Below are 17,077 nucleotides of genomic sequence, written 5' to 3' on the forward strand. Positions count from 1 at the left end.
AGAGGTGACACACGTGCACTGTATATAACAGAGGTGACACACGTGCACTGTATATAACATAGAGGTGACACACGTGCACTGTATATAACATAGAGGTGACACACGGGTACTGTATATAACAGAGGTGACACACGTGCACTGTATATAACATAGAGGTGACACACGTGCACTGTATATAACAGAGGTGACACACGTGCACTGTATATAACATAGAGGTGACACACGTGTACTGTATATAACAGAGGTGACACACGTGCACTGTATATAACAGAGGTGACACACGTGCACTGTATATAACATAGAGGTGACACACGTGCACTGTATATAACATAGAGGTGACACACGTGTACTGTATATAACAGAGGTGACACACGTGCACTGTATATAACAGAGGTGACACACATGCACTGTATATAACATAGAGGTGACACACGTGCACTGTATATAACATAGAGGTGACACACGTGCACTGTATATAACAGAGGTGACACACGTGCACTGTATATAACAGAGGTGACACACGGGTACTGTATATAACATAGAGGTGACACACGGGTACTGTATATAACAGAGGTGACACACGTGCACTGTATATAACAGAGGTGACACATGTGCACTGTATATAACATAGAGGTGACACACGTGCACTGTATACAACAGAGGTGACACACGTGCACTGTATATAACAGAGGTGACACACGGGTACTGTATATAACATAGAGGTGACACACGTGCACTGTATATAACATAGAGGTGACACACGTGCACTGTATATAACAGAGGTGACACACGTGCACTGTATATAACATAGAGGTGACACACGGGTACTGTATATAACAGAGGTGACACACGTGCACTGTATATAACATAGAGGTGACACGTGCACTGTATATAACATAGAGGTGACACACGTGCACTGTATATAACAGAGGTGACACACGTGCACTGTATATAACATAGAGGTGACACACGTGCACTGTAGATAACAGAGGTGACACACGTGCACTGTATATAACATAGAGGTGACACACGTGAGCTGTATATAACAGAGGTGACACACGTGCACTGTATATAACAGAGGTGACACACGTGCACTGTATATAACATAGAGGTGACACACGTGCACTATATACAACAGAGGTGACACACGTGCACTGTATATAACAGAGGTGACACACGGGTACTGTATATAACATAGAGGTGACACACGTGCACTGTATATAACATAGAGGTGACACACGTGCACTGTATATAACAGAGGTGACACACGTGCACTGTATATAACATAGAGGTGACACACGTGCACTGTATATAATATAGAGGTGACACACGGGTACTGTATATAACAGAGGTGACACACGTGCACTGTATATAACATAGAGGTGACACACGTGCACTGTATATAACATACAGGTGACACACGTGCACTGTATATAACATAGAGGTGACACACGTGCACTGTATATAACATAGAGGTGACACACGTGCACTGTATATAACATAGAGGTGACACACGTGAGCTGTATATAACAGAGGTGACACACGTGCACTGTATATAACAGAGGTGACATACGTGCACTGTATATAACATAGAGGTGACACACGTGCACTGTATATAACATAGAGGTGACACACGTGCACTGTATATAACAGAGGTGACACACGGGTACTGTATATAACATAGAGGTGACACACGTGCACTGTATATAACATAGAGGTGACACACGGGTACTGTATATAACATAGAGGTGACACACGTGCACTGTATATAACATAGAGGTGACACACGTGTACTGTATATAACAGAGGTGACACACGTGCACTGTATATAACAGAGGTGACACACGTGCACTGAATATAACATAGAGGTGACACACGTGCACTGTATATAACAGAGGTGACACACGTGCACTGTATATAACATAGAGGTGACACACGTGCACTGTATATAACAGAGGTGACACATGTACACTGTAGATAACATAGAGATGACACACTTGCACTGTATATAACAGAGGTGACACATGTGCACTGTAGATAACATAGAGGTGACACACGTGCACTGTATATAACAGAGGTGACACACGTGCACTGTATATAACATAGAGGTGACACACGTGCACTGTATATAACACAGGTGACACACGCGCACTGTATATAAGAGGTGACACACGTGCACTGTATTTAAGAGGTGACACACGTGCACTGTATATAACAGAGGTGACACACGTGCACTGTATATAAGAGGTGACACGTGCACTGTATATAACAGAGGTGACACACGTGCACTGTATATAACAGAGGTGACACACGCGCACTGTATATAAGAGGTGACACACGTGCACTGTATATAACAGAGGTGACACACGTGCACTGTATATAAGAGGTGACACACGTGGACTGTATATAACAGAGGTGACACACGTGCACTGTATATAACATAGAGGTGACACATGTGCACTGTATATCACAGAGGTGACACACTTGCACTGTATATAACATAGAGGTGACACACGTGCACTGTATATAAGAGGTGACACATGTGCACTGTATATAACAGAGGTGACACACGTGCACTGTATATAACATAGAGGTGACACACGTACACTGTATATAACAGAGGTGACACACGTGCACTGTATATAACAGAGGTGACACACGTGCACTGTATATAAGAGGTGACACATGTGCACTGTATATAACAGAGGTGACACACGTGCACTGTATATAACAGAGGTGACACACGTGCACTGTATATAAGAGGTGACACATGTGCACTGTATATAACAGAGGTGACACACGTGCATTGTATATAACATAGAGGTGACACACGTGCACTGTATATAACAGAGGTGACACACGTGCACTGTATATAACAGAGGTGACACACGTGCACTGTATATAAGAGGTGACACGTGCACTGTATATAAAAGAGGTGACACACGTGCACTGTATATAACATAGAGCTGACACATGTGCACTGTATATAACATAGAGGTGACACACGTGCACTGTATATAACAGAGGTGGCACACGTGCACTGTATATAACATAGAGGTGACACACGTGCACTGTATATAAGAGGTGACACACGTGCACTGTATATAACATAGAGGTGACACACGTGCACTGTATATAACATAGAGGTGACACATGTGCACTCTATATTACAGAGGTGACACACGTGCACTGTATATAACAGAGGTGACACACGTGCAGTGTATATAACATAGAGGTGACACATGTGCACTGTATATAACAGAGGTGACATACGTGCACTGTATATAACAGAGGTGACACACGTGCACTGTATATAACACAGAGGTGACACACGTGCACTGTATATAACAGAGGTGACACACGTGCACTGTATATAACAGAGGTGACACACGGGTACTGTATATAACAGAGGTGACACACGTGCACTGTATATAACAGAGGTGACACACGTGCACTGTATATAACAGAGGTGACACACGTGCACTGTATATAACATAGAGGTGACACATGTGCACTGTATATAACAGAGGTGACACACGTGCACTGTATATAACAGAGGTGACACACGTGCACTGTATATAACACAGAGGTGACACACGTGCACTGTATATAACAGAGGTGACACACGTGCACTGTATATAACAGAGGTGACACACGGGTACTGTATATAACAGAGGTGACACACGTGCACTGTATATAACAGAGGTGACACACGGGTACAGTATATAACAGAGGTGACACACGTGCACTGTATATAACAGAGGTGACACACGTGCACTGTATATAAGAGGTGACACACGTGCACTGTATATAACAGAGGTGACACACGTGCACTGTATATAACATAGAGGTGACACATGTGCACTGTATATCACAGAGGTGACACACGTGCACTGTATATAACATAAAGGTGACACACGTGCACTGTATATAACAGAGGTGACACACGTGAATTGTATATAACAGAGGTGACACACGTGCACTGTATATAAGTGGTGATACACGTGCACTGTATATAACAGAGGTGACACACATGCACTGTATTTAAGAGGTGACACATGTGCACTGTGTATAACAGAGGTGACACACGTGCACTGTATATAACAAAGGTGACACACGTGCACTGAATATAACATAGAGGTGACACACGTGCACTGTATATAACAGAGGTGACACACGTGCACTGTATATAACATAGAGGTGACACACGTGCACTGTATATAACAGAGGTGACACATGTACACTGTAGATAACATAGAGGTGACACACGTGCACTGTATATAACAGAGGTGACACATGTGCACTGTAGATAACATAGAGGTGACACACGTGCACTGTATATAACAGAGGTGACACACGTGCACTGTATATAACATAGAGGTGACACACGTGCACTGTATATAACAGAGGTGACACACGCGCACTGTATATAAGAGGTGACACACGTGCACTGTATTTAAGAGGTGACACACGTGCACTGTATATAACAGAGGTGACACACGTGCACTGTATATAAGAGGTGACACGTGCACTGTATATAACAGAGGTGACACACGTGCACTGTATATAACAGAGGTGACACACGCGCACTGTATATAAGAGGTGACACACGTGCACTGTATATAACAGAGGTGACACACGTGCACTGTATATAAGAGGTGACACACGTGCACTGTATATAACAGAGGTGACACACGTGCACTGTATATAACATAGAGGTGACACATGTGCACTGTATATCACAGAGGTGACACACGTGCACTGTATATAACAGAGGTGACACACGTGCACTGTATATAAGAGGTGACACGTGCACTGTATATAACAGAGGTGACACACGTGCACTGTATATAACATAGAGCTGACACATGTGCACTGTATATAACATAGAGGTGACACACGTGCACTGTATATAACAGAGGTGGCACACGTGCACTGTATATAACATAGAGGTGACACACGTGCACTGTATATAACAGAGGTGACACACGTGCACTGTATATAACATAGAGGTGACACACGTGCACTGTATATAACAGAGGTGACACATGTACACTGTAGATAACATAGAGATGACACACTTGCACTGTATATAACAGAGGTGACACATGTGCACTGTAGATAACATAGAGGTGACACACGTGCACTGTATATAACAGAGGTGACACACGTGCACTGTATATAACATAGAGGTGACACACGTGCACTGTATATAACACAGGTGACACACGCGCACTGTATATAAGAGGTGACACACGTGCACTGTATTTAAGAGGTGACACACGTGCACTGTATATAACAGAGGTGACACACGTGCACTGTATATAAGAGGTGACACGTGCACTGTATATAACAGAGGTGACACACGTGCACTGTATATAACAGAGGTGACACACGTGCACTGTATATAACAGAGGTGACACACGCGCACTGTATATAAGAGGTGACACACGTGCACTGTATATAACAGAGGTGACACACGTGCACTGTATATAAGAGGTGAAACACGTGGACTGTATATAACAGAGGTGACACACGTGCACTGTATATAACATAGAGGTGACACATGTGCACTGTATATCACAGAGGTGACACACTTGCACTGTATATAACATAGAGGTGACACACGTGCACTGTATATAAGAGGTGACACATGTGCACTGTATATAACAGAGGTGACACACGTGCACTGTATATAACATAGAGGTGACACACGTACACTGTATATAACAGAGGTGACACACGTGCACTGTATATAACAGAGGTGACACACGTGCACTGTATATAAGAGGTGACACATGTGCACTGTATATAACAGAGGTGACACACGTGCACTGTATATAACAGAGGTGACACACGTGCACTGTATATAAGAGGTGACACATGTGCACTGTATATAACAGAGGTGACACACGTGCATTGTATATAACATAGAGGTGACACACGTGCACTGTATATAACAGAGGTGACACACGTGCACTGTATATAACAGAGGTGACACACGTGCACTGTATATAAGAGGTGACACGTGCACTGTATATAACAGAGGTGACACACGTGCACTGTATATAACATAGAGCTGACACATGTGCACTGTATATAACAGAGGTGGCATACGTGCACTGTATATAACATAGAGGTGACACACGTGCACTGTATATAAGAGGTGACACACGTGCACTGTATATAACATAGAGGTGACACATGTGCACTCTATATCACAGAGGTGACACACGTGCACTGTATATAACAGAGGTGACACACGTGCACTGTATATAACATAGAGGTGACACATGTGCACTGTATATAACAGAGGTGACATACGTGCACTGTATATAACAGAGGTGACACACGTGCACTGTATATAACACAGAGGTGACACACGTGCACTGTATATAACAGAGGTGACACACGTGCACTGTATATAACAGAGGTGACACACGGGTACTGTATATAACAGAGGTGACACACGTGCACTGTATATAACAGAGGTGACACACGTGCACTGTATATAACAGAGGTGACACACGTGCACTGTATATAACATAGAGGTGACACATGTGCACTGTATATAACAGAGGTGACACACGTGCACTGTATATAACAGAGGTGACACACGTGCACTGTATATAACACAGAGGTGACACACGTGCACTGTATATAACAGAGGTGACACACGTGCACTGTATATAACAGAGGTGACACACGTGCACTGTATATAACATAGAGGTGACACATGTGCACTGTATATAACAGAGGTGACATACGTGCACTGTATATAACAGAGGTGACACACGTGCACTGTATATAACACAGAGGTGACACACGTGCACTGTATATAACAGAGGTGACACACGTGCACTGTATATAACAGAGGTGACACACGGGTACTGTATATAACAGAGGTGACACACGTGCACTGTATATAACAGAGGTGACACACGTGCACTGTATATAACAGAGGTGACACACGTGCACTGTATATAACATAGAGGTGACACATGTGCACTGTATATAACAGAGGTGACACACGTGCACTGTATATAACAGAGGTGACACACGTGCACTGTATATAACACAGAGGTGACACACGTGCACTGTATATAACAGAGGTGACACACGTGCACTGTATATAACAGAGGTGACACACGGGTACTGTATATAACAGAGGTGACACACGTGCACTGTATATAACAGAGGTGACACACGGGTACAGTATATAACAGAGGTGACACACGTGCACTGTATATAACAGAGGTGACACACGTGCACTGTATATAACAGAGGTGACACACGTGCACTGTATATAAGAGGTGACACACGTGCACTGTATATAACAGAGGTGACACACGTGCACTGTATATAACATAGAGGTGACACATGTGCACTGTATATCACAGAGGTGACACACGTGCACTGTATATAACATAGAGGTGACACACGTGCACTGTATATAACAGAGGTGACACACGTGAATTGTATATAACAGAGGTGACACACGTGCACTGTATATAAGTGGTGATACACGTGCACTGTATATAACAGAGGTGACACACATGCACTGTATTTAAGAGGTGACACATGTGCACTGTGTATAACAGAGGTGACACACGTGCACTGTATATAACAAAGGTGACACACGTGCACTGAATATAACATAGAGGTGACACACGTGCACTGTATATAACAGAGGTGACACACGTGCACTGTATATAACATAGAGGTGACACACGTGCACTGTATATAACAGAGGTGACACATGTACACTGTAGATAACATAGAGGTGACACACGTGCACTGTATATAACAGAGGTGACACATGTGCACTGTAGATAACATAGAGGTGACACACGTGCACTGTATATAACAGAGGTGACACACGTGCACTGTATATAACATAGAGGTGACACACGTGCACTGTATATAACAGAGGTGACACACGCGCACTGTATATAAGAGGTGACACACGTGCACTGTATTTAAGAGGTGACACACGTGCACTGTATATAACAGAGGTGACACACGTGCACTGTATATAAGAGGTGACACGTGCACTGTATATAACAGAGGTGACACACGTGCACTGTATATAACAGAGGTGACACACGCGCACTGTATATAAGAGGTGACACACGTGCACTGTATATAACAGAGGTGACACACGTGCACTGTATATAAGAGGTGACACACGTGCACTGTATATAACAGAGGTGACACACGTGCACTGTATATAACATAGAGGTGACACATGTGCACTGTATATCACAGAGGTGACACACGTGCACTGTATATAACAGAGGTGACACACGTGCACTGTATATAAGAGGTGACACGTGCACTGTATATAACAGAGGTGACACACGTGCACTGTATATAACATAGAGCTGACACATGTGCACTGTATATAACATAGAGGTGACACACGTGCACTGTATATAACAGAGGTGGCACACGTGCACTGTATATAACATAGAGGTGACACACGTGCACTGTATATAAGAGGTGACACACGTGCACTGTATATAACATAGAGGTGACACACGTGCAGTGTATATAACATAGAGGTGACACATGTGCACTCTATATCACAGAGGTGACACACGTGCACTGTATATAACAGAGGTGACACACGTGCACTGTATATAACATAGAGGTGACACATGTGCACTGTATATAACAGAGGTGACATACGTGCACTGTATATAACAGAGGTGACACACGTGCACTGTATATAACACAGAGGTGACATACGTGCACTGTATATAACAGAGGTGACACACGTGCACTGTATATAACAGAGGTGACACACGGGTACTGTATATAACAGAGGTGACACACGTGCACTGTATATAACAGAGGTGACACACGTGCACTGTATATAACAGAGGTGACACACGTGCACTGTATATAACATAGAGGTGACACATGTGCACTGTATATAACAGAGGTGACACACGTGCACTGTATATAACAGAGGTGACACACGTGCACTGTATATAACACAGAGGTGACACACGTGCACTGTATATAACAGAGGTGACACACGTGCACTGTATATAACAGAGGTGACACACGGGTACTGTATATAACAGAGGTGACACACGTGCACTGTATATAACAGAGGTGACACACGGGTACAGTATATAACAGAGGTGACACACGTGCACTGTATATAACAGAGGTGACACACGTGCACTGTATATAACAGAGGTGACACACGTGCACTGTATATAAGAGGTGACACACGTGCACTGTATATAACAGAGGTGACACACGTGCACTGTATATAACATAGAGGTGACACATGTGCACTGTATATCACAGAGGTGACACACGTGCACTGTATATAACATAGAGGTGACACACGTGCACTGTATATAACAGAGGTGACACACGTGAATTGTATATAACAGAGGTGACACACGTGCACTGTATATAAGTGGTGATACACGTGCACTGTATATAACAGAGGTGACACACATGCACTGTATTTAAGAGGTGACACATGTGCACTGTGTATAACAGAGGTGACACACGTGCACTGTATATAACAAAGGTGACACACGTGCACTGAATATAACATAGAGGTGACACACGTGCACTGTATATAACAGAGGTGACACACGTGCACTGTATATAACATAGAGGTGACACACGTGCACTGTATATAACAGAGGTGACACATGTACACTGTAGATAACATAGAGGTGACACACGTGCACTGTATATAACAGAGGTGACACATGTGCACTGTAGATAACATAGAGGTGACACACGTGCACTGTATATAACAGAGGTGACACACGTGCACTGTATATAACATAGAGGTGACACACGTGCACTGTATATAACAGAGGTGACACACGCGCACTGTATATAAGAGGTGACACACGTGCACTGTATTTAAGAGGTGACACACGTGCACTGTATATAACAGAGGTGACACACGTGCACTGTATATAAGAGGTGACACGTGCACTGTATATAACAGAGGTGACACACGTGCACTGTATATAACAGAGGTGACACACGCGCACTGTATATAAGAGGTGACACACGTGCACTGTATATAACAGAGGTGACACACGTGCACTGTATATAAGAGGTGACACACGTGCACTGTATATAACAGAGGTGACACACGTGCACTGTATATAACATAGAGGTGACACATGTGCACTGTATATCACAGAGGTGACACACGTGCACTGTATATAACAGAGGTGACACACGTGCACTGTATATAAGAGGTGACACGTGCACTGTATATAACAGAGGTGACACCCGTGCACTGTATATAACATAGAGCTGACACATGTGCACTGTATATAACATAGAGGTGACACACGTGCACTGTATATAACAGAGGTGGCACACGTGCACTGTATATAACATAGAGGTGACACACGTGCACTGTATATAAGAGGTGACACACGTGCACTGTATATAACATAGAGGTGACACACGTGCACTGTATATAACATAGAGGTGACACATGTGCACTCTATATCACAGAGGTGACACACGTGCACTGTATATAACAGAGGTGACACACGTGCACTGTATATAACATAGAGGTGACACATGTGCACTGTATATAACAGAGGTGACACACGTGCACTGTATATAACAGAGGTGACACACGTGCACTGTATATAACACAGAGGTGACACACGTGCACTGTATATAACAGAGGTGACACACGGGTACTGTATATAACAGAGGTGACACACGTGCACTGTATATAACATAGAGGTGACACACGTGCACTGTATATAACATAGAGGTGACACACGTGTACTGTATATAACAGAGGTGACACACGTGCACTGTATATAACAGAGGTGACACACATGCACTGTATATAACATAGAGGTGACACACGTGCACTGTATATAACAGAGGTGACACACGTGCACTGTATATAACAGAGGTGACACACGGGTACTGTATATAACAGAGGTGACACACGTGCACTGTATATAACAGAGGTGACACACGGGTACTGTATATAACATAGAGGTGACACACGTGCACTGTATATAACAGAGGTGACACACGTGCACTGTATATAACATAGAGGTGACACACGTGCACTGTATATAACATAGAGGTGACACACGGGTACTGTATATAACAGAGGTGACACACGTGCACTGTATATAACATAGAGGTGACACACGTGCACTGTATATAACAGAGGTGACACACGTGCACTGTATATAACATAGAGGTGACACACGTGTACTGTATATAACAGAGGTGACACACGTGCACTGTATATAACAGAGGTGACACACGTGCACTGTATATAACATAGAGGTGACACACGTGCACTGTATATAACATAGAGGTGACACACGTGTACTGTATATAACAGAGGTGACACACGTGCACTGTATATAACAGAGGTGACACACATGCACTGTATATAACATAGAGGTGACACACGTGCACTGTATATAACAGAGGTGACACACGTGCACTGTATATAACAGAGGTGACACATGTGCACTGTATATAACATAGAGGTGACACACGTGCACTGTATACAACAGAGGTGACACACGTGCACTGTATATAACAGAGGTGACACACGGGTACTGTATATAACATAGAGGTGACACACGTGCACTGTATATAACATAGAGGTGACACACGTGCACTGTATATAACAGAGGTGACACACGTGCACTGTATATAACATAGAGGTGACACACGGGTACTGTATATAACAGAGGTGACACACGTGCACTGTATATAACATAGAGGTGACACGTGCACTGTATATAACATAGAGGTGACACACGTGCACTGTATATAACAGAGGTGACACACGTGCACTGTATATAACATAGAGGTGACACACGTGCACTGTAGATAACAGAGGTGACACACGTGCACTGTATATAACATAGAGGTGACACACGTGAGCTGTATATAACAGAGGTGACACACGTGCACTGTATATAACAGAGGTGACACACGTGCACTGTATATAACATAGAGGTGACACACGTGCACTGTATACAACAGAGGTGACACACGTGCACTGTATATAACAGAGGTGACACACGGGTACTGTATATAACATAGAGGTGACACACGTGCACTGTATATAACATAGAGGTGACACACGTGCACTGTATATAACAGAGGTGACACACGTGCACTGTATATAACATAGAGGTGACACACGTGCACTGTATATAATATAGAGGTGACACACGGGTACTGTATATAACAGAGGTGACACACGTGCACTGTATATAACATAGAGGTGACACACGTGCACTGTATATAACATACAGGTGACACACGTGCACTGTATATAACATAGAGGTGACACACGTGCACTGTATATAACATAGAGGTGACACACGTGCACTGTATATAACAGAGGTGACATACGTGCACTGTATATAACATAGAGGTGACACACGTGCACTGTATATAACATAGAGGTGACACACGTGCACTGTATATAACAGAGGTGACACACGGGTACTGTATATAACATAGAGGTGACACACGTGCACTGTATATAACATAGAGGTGACACACGGGTACTGTATATAACAGAGGTGACACACGGGTACTGTATATAACATAGAGGTGACACACGGGTACTGTATATAACATAAAGGTGACACATGTGCACTGTATATAACATAGAGGTGACACACGGGTACTGTATATAACAGAGGTGACACACGTGCACTGTATATAACAGAGGTGACACACGTGCACTGTATATAACAGAGGTGACACACGGGTACTGTATATAACATAAAGGTGACACACGGGTACTGTATATAATAGGTGACACACACGGTATACTCAGATAAAAGCACTGTGTACACCTGTGTACGGCAGACTGGTGCCCCTGCATGTACACAGTACACACATGACGGCTGCACACGCCGCTCACTATGAGCCCTGCGGACACTGCGACATTGCGCTTTGTGGACATTTCATAACCAAACACTGAAGACTCCGCGCAGAGCTAGTCCCCGCCCACACATGTGACTGATCACGTGGTGGTGACGTAACGGACGGTGCTATCGTCCTATCGCGTCCCGCATCTGCCGCGGCCTCTGGTTGTAGCGGAGTGAGAGTCATGAAGAAGGTGGCAGAGCCTCCGTGGTGAGCGCCGCCTGCAGCCTGGTGAGAGGACGGCGGAGCTGGAGGTGCGGTGCAGTGTGTGTGTGTGTGGCCCCCTGAGGAGGCTGACTGCGTCAGAGGTGGGAGCCTGATGGAGCTGGTGTGTATGTGAGGATTGTGCTGGTATTGTGCGGTGACTGAGGCGGAGCACAGGTGAGTGTGTACTCTGCTCTGCCCTCTCCATGCTTACTGCGGTTTAACCCCTTCAGCACTGTGCAATTTTTACTCTTCTGTTTTTTTCTCCCCTTCTTTCAAGAGCTACAACTTTTTTCTGTGTCCACATCGCCTTACGAGCGCTTGTTTTTTTGTTTTGTTTTTTTTCTTAACTAATTGTAGTTTTTTATGAATCCGTCCATTATACATGTCATTTACTGAAATACAGGGGAAAAATTCAAATGCGCTTAAAAAACCCGCCATTCTGGCATCTTTGTCTTTTTTTTAGATTTTTTGGGCGTTCATTGTACTGTAAGAATGACCTAGAGACACGACTGTCCGGGTCCAGACGAGGACGGCGATCACTATCCTGTGTAGGTTTTTACTATGTGTTTTAGACGTCTCAATAATAAAAAGGTTTATGTCGCCTGTTTCTGAAACGTGAAACTTTTTTTATTTTTGTGTTGTTAAAGCTGCTTGAGTACAGTTTATTTATTTTTATTATTTTTGCACAGCGAGCTGCAGTATTTATTTTACCATTTGGGGTACATACCATATTGTGTGTGTATATATATGTATATATATATATATATATATATATATATATATATATATATATATATATATATATATATATATATATATATATATATATATATATATATATATATATACACATACTAGATGGTGGCCCGATTCTAACGCATCGGGTATTCTAGAATATGTATGCGGCCGACCGGGTGCAATGAGCAGAGCGTTGTTTAAATTTGCCCCCAAAATCGCTGATTGGTCGCGGCCGGCAACCGCGACCAATCAGCGGAGGGGTGTTTAAATTTTGCGGCAATATCGGTGATTGGTCGCGGGTGGCGGCCGCGACCAATCAGCAAACTGTGTTAGTGAGGACCGAAGAGCGTGTTTAACTTTGGCGATAAAATCGCTGATTAGTTGCGACCAATCAGAAAAACGGTGTTTAAATTTGGCACCAATATCGCTGATTGGTCGCAACCGCCAGCTGCGACCAGTCAGCAGAGCGGTGTTTCAATTTGGCGCCAATAATGCAGATTGGTCGCGTCCGGCGGTCGCGACCAATCAGCAGAGGGGTGTTTAAATTTGGCGCCAATATCGCTGATTGGTCGCGACCAGCAGTCACGACCAATCAACAGAGCGGGCTTTAAATTTGGCGCCAATATCGCTGATTGATTGCGGCCGGCAACCGCGACTAATCAGCAGAGTGTTGTTTAAATTTGGCGACAATAATACTGATTGGTCGCGTCCGGCGACCTCGACCAATCAGCAGAGCTTGTTTAAATTTGGCACCAATCAGCATTATTGGCGCCAAATTTAAACATCGCTCCGCTGATAGGGCAGCACGCGGCATCCGATGCGACCAATCATCGGATGCTGCACGCTGGTGTGACGCCGGCCTTAATCTGAGAGCAGCACGATGTAGGAGCAGAGACCTTGATTCCAGCGATGTGTTACTTCCTGGGCTTCTTGATGCAGTTTTGATAAAATCACTGTTTTATCTGCTGCAGATCTAGCAGTTCTCTGAATGCTGAGCCCTGTATTACCCCGCTGAGACCACTGATAGGAAGATGAACAATGTACCCAATAGCTGCCAAACAGTGGTGGGTTGGGGTTATTCACAACTCGTGAATATGGAGGACTACATGGCAGCAGGTTTACTAGTCCTGTAATAATAATCTTTTGATGATAAAACAATAATCTTAATCAAAACTACAGCAAGCAGCCCCGTAACTTACACATCACTGGAATCGGAGTATCTGTCTCCACGATATTCTGCTTTCCGATTAAGTGGCAAAAACCTGGTGACTGATTCCCTTTAACAAAGGTGCTGCACTCTCTTGATGTGGGCACCGTGCCCGACACTTGGCTAAGGTTGCACAATATCTTGCCACTATATAATTACTGGAAAGTGAATATAATACAAACACCCTCTGGGCCCCTAATCTTATGATATCCAGTCTGTTTCACATGACACTAGAAGTCGCTGCTCTCCTTCCTTCCCATATGTCTTTTCTCAGTGGATATCGCTTTACTACTTCTTATTTTGGGGTATGATGCAAGGTATATATATTGGTGAAGGGGGGAGATAAGGACCCATAATAGGTGATTGGTGTTGCGGTGGCATATGGTTTTATTCCTTTGGATTATTGGTGTGTTATTTTTTGCAGTCTGAGCCGTCTATTGTCCATGTCTGGTTTTATCTTCTCTCTGTAGATGGTCGTGTAGGGCAGTGATAACTTTACTGCAAAACTTATCATCTTCCTGCAGATCCTTAGCTTTATTTGTGCTGTTTCTATTGACAGCGCTTTTTTTTTTTTCTGGCAAGGTCTCAGTCTGGAAGGTGGCCTACTTGTACTATGTTATCATCTGAGAATAGAAGAGTCACGCGCTCAGCACACAGGCAGGTCATTACTGAGTATACACAAGTTCTGCTCCGTATGCATTGGACCACCAGTTAGTAATGTACGCAGCACTATTTCATCCATCATGAAGACAGCCACAATGACCAAACCCCCATCGTAAATCACTGGGAGCCATCATCTGTCAGATCCATCAAGGTGTCGTAGATTCCATTTATGCCATGAGACTTATTATCGGGACCTTTCCACCGCATCCCTGCATATCCATGTGCAGACATAGAAGCTGTTCCCCATCAGCTGTCATGCGATGTGTCTCATGGTGGACACAATTTGTCTAGTTTTCTGTTACTTCCTTAAATATCCAGGTTTTAAAGAGTGCTAAAAAATGTGAAATTGGCAATGATCACATTGTACAGTTTTGTATGCCTGCTCACCCAGAAGATGCCCACTGAACAAATATCCGGCTCAGAAAAGCCACCACTGCGGCCAGAGATTGGGGAAGCAGACATTGCTAGTGTGTCGAAACACAAGGGGCCAGGGTGTAGAAAAAAGCGTGGACCGGGTGTTGAAAAAAGAGCTGTAGGGAGTCGGTGAGAGTATAATTTATTTTTTATTATTTTCAATCTTCAAAAAAAAAAAATAATCTAGGCAACCCCTTTAAGAAAGTCTTTGGGTTATAGAAACTTAATGGGAACCTGACCGGAGGATATAACCCTAGGAGGTATTAGAAGCTTTTTACCAGCTTCCTAACACCAGTTTTAATTATCCTAAATGCAACTTGTGTGTTTAAAAATAAATGGTGTTAAATCCCCCCTGACTGCTGTTATCGGACTAGTCCGGGACCACTGTCAATCATTGGTTATCCCACAGTGGGGTAACTGATGAACCCGAGTGTGCGGGGAGGTGGAGAAGAGTGATGACATCTCCTCCCTGCTGGGACTTCAGTAGCACTGCTGTGAGCGTGATCCCAGCTCGCTGTCACAATGATTGACAGCTGTCCCGGACAAGTCCGATACCAGCAGTCAGGGGGGATTTAATGTTTTTAAACACACGGGTAGAGTTTAGATATAACACAGGGATCATTAAAGACCGTATTAGGAGCCTGATAAAGTGCTCAGAATACCTCTTAGGGCTAAATACTGCTGTCAGGTTACTTTAAATAACTAAAGTGCCCCACATAGAATAAAATATATATATATATATATATATATATATCTTCCCAGACCGTTACCGTTCCACTAATGTTTCTGCGTCAGGAGACGTGGTGCTTACGTCAGAGGAATGGCACCGGTCTGGTAACTAAGTATATGATTATTTTTTTATTTTACGTACGACTCTGTTAAAGAGGGTTTGACAGGTACTGGACAGTAATG

General features: G+C 43.6%; 1 protein-coding gene across 7 annotated transcripts in view; it reads left to right on the forward strand.

The window, feature by feature from the left end:
• The first annotated feature begins 13,025 nt into the window (after positions 1–13,025).
• Positions 13,026–17,077, forward strand: part of GPR155 (G protein-coupled receptor 155) — a 61,467-nt gene continuing 57,415 nt past the window's right edge. For 2 of the 7 annotated variants that reach the window (XM_073646905.1, XM_073646912.1), the window contains exon 1: positions 13,026–13,167. The gene's annotated coding sequence lies outside the window, so the exon portion shown is untranslated. Of the gene's footprint in view, positions 13,191–13,299; positions 13,318–13,606; positions 13,692–17,077 lie in introns of those variants that run through there. The other 5 variants (XM_073646907.1, XM_073646908.1, XM_073646906.1 and 2 more) reach the window with 5 other exon arrangements.

Source organism: Phyllobates terribilis, unplaced genomic scaffold (assembly GCF_046119375.1).
Source record: "Phyllobates terribilis strain yellow unplaced genomic scaffold, ASM4611937v1 Scaffold_9__5_contigs__length_417890890, whole genome shotgun sequence".
NCBI classification, from domain to species: Eukaryota; Metazoa; Chordata; class Amphibia; order Anura; family Dendrobatidae; genus Phyllobates; species Phyllobates terribilis.